The following is a 1,754-nucleotide window of genomic DNA, read 5'->3' as shown; positions in this document are numbered from 1 at the left end:
CGTGGGGCGGGGGGGGGGGCGGGCGGAAGGGAGGAGCTGGACCTGCCAGAGGTGCCCTTTGTGCTGGGTGGAGCGCCTGCCCAGACCCCCTTTGTCCTTTCTGGCCTGGGGAGCTGGCTGCGCCATTGAGAAGGGCCTGGGGCTGCCCCCTTGGCCTGTTCCCTGTGTCCCTCCCACCAAGCTGGCCCCCACCAGGCCCTCTGAGCCACCGGGATGCACAGGGTGTCCAGGCAGAATAATTCTGCTGACTTCCCACCTCGTCTAAGGAGGGCGGGAACTCTGGGTCCAAGGCTTTGCCCATGAGCAAGGGATTCCAGACCCTCTTCCTCTCCCCATCCCCCTCCAAGGCCTGAAGCTTTAGCTCCCCTGCGGGACTTGCTGCTGACTCCTCAGCCCACGACTGAGTATTTGTCAGGGAGAACAGCAGTGCGGGTTGGGCCCAGAGATGTTTGCTAGAATCCTGACTCTGATGTCCGTCGTCCCTCGCTATACTGGTGATACGTTTAGGGATCTCCCTTAAGTGGCCTCGCAGCGGGGCGACATGGGAGCTCCCTGTAGCAACATGAACCGCCACCCCGCTTCCAGACGCTTCCAGATGCTTCCAGACCGTGCCAACTCGCCGAGCTGCAAACCCAGCCCGCCTGCCAAGCCGGCCTGTGAGGCCTCAGAAAGGCAGGTGGGGGTGGAGGAGGGATGAAGGGACAGAGGTTCGCTCGGACTCTGTCATTTCCATGAGCCCATCGCCTACAAGGCACCTCTTCTGAGCCCTACCAGCCTGGGGTTCCAGAAAACGTCTGTGAGCATCTGCCCACGTGAATGGGGGTTCTCAGACCCCAGGACATGGGATGTGTTCTAGGGTAAAGCAAAATGAGCCAGGCCTCTGGAGGCCTCTGAGGACTTCTGGAACCTCCAGGAGGAGCCGGAGGAGGCCTTCCCACACTGATTGGACACAGAGCAGGGGGGGGGGGGGGGGGGGGAGTACGGGGAACGCCTGCTGGGAATGCTGGTTTAACAGAAACACGCTGGACCAGGACTTGGCAGTAATGGGTGGTGGTACAGGGTCCACCATAAACCAGCCACAGGACCTTGGGCAAGTCACAGCTCTCCCTAAGCCTCAGTTTCCCCATGAAGTGAAACTCAACTCCAGGCCTTGCTTCTTCCGGGATCACTGTGGAAAGGGACAAGGAACGCTGTGGCTGAGAGCGCAGTGAACAAAGCGTGGCCACGTGGGAGGAGTGTCGGCCAGCACAAGGAAGCCACGGTGGCCGGCCCGGTGCCCAGCTGAGTGCACTTGGGTTTCCATGTGTTTTGGGAGCTGATTCCGCTGCAGGAGAAAAGGAAGTTGGCAGATTTGACCTCGGGGAGCTCTCTGAGCAGGCCTGCTAACCCCACCTCCCAGGCCCTCTCCCCGCGGGGCTTTAGGCCTCACATTAGTGTGCGCCCCCCTCAGGCGAGGTGTGGGGAGGCTCGGGGACACTGGAGAAGGCGATGCCATCCTGCCCTGGCTTTCAGTGATGCCCGTAAACATTTGGTTCAGGCTTGGCCCCGGCATTACTGGGGACACAGGTGTCAGAGCTACAGCCCCACGGGCTGCAGATCTACCCAAGAGGCAGCCGTGTGGTGTGGGATGGGGCTGCCCAGCAGGGGGGGGCTAGATCAGGAGCTGTAGCCACTCGGGCCTGGGCCTGGGGCAGCCCCTCCTGAGCCGCTCAAGAGAGGAGAGGAGACTTGAACTAGAAGGTACTACTATGAGT

At 61.5% G+C, this 1,754-nt stretch overlaps 1 protein-coding gene across 1 annotated transcript in view; it reads left to right on the top strand.

The window, feature by feature from the left end:
* PRIMA1 (proline rich membrane anchor 1) overlaps positions 1 to 1,754 on the top strand; it is a 47,957-nt gene that overhangs the window by 42,895 nt on the left and 3,308 nt on the right. The gene's annotated exons all lie outside the window — the stretch shown is intronic.

Source organism: Myotis davidii, unplaced genomic scaffold, assembly GCF_000327345.1.
Source record: "Myotis davidii unplaced genomic scaffold, ASM32734v1 scaffold1703, whole genome shotgun sequence".
NCBI classification, from domain to species: domain Eukaryota; kingdom Metazoa; phylum Chordata; class Mammalia; order Chiroptera; family Vespertilionidae; genus Myotis; species Myotis davidii.
This window is presented reverse-complemented; position numbering and strand designations above follow the sequence as displayed.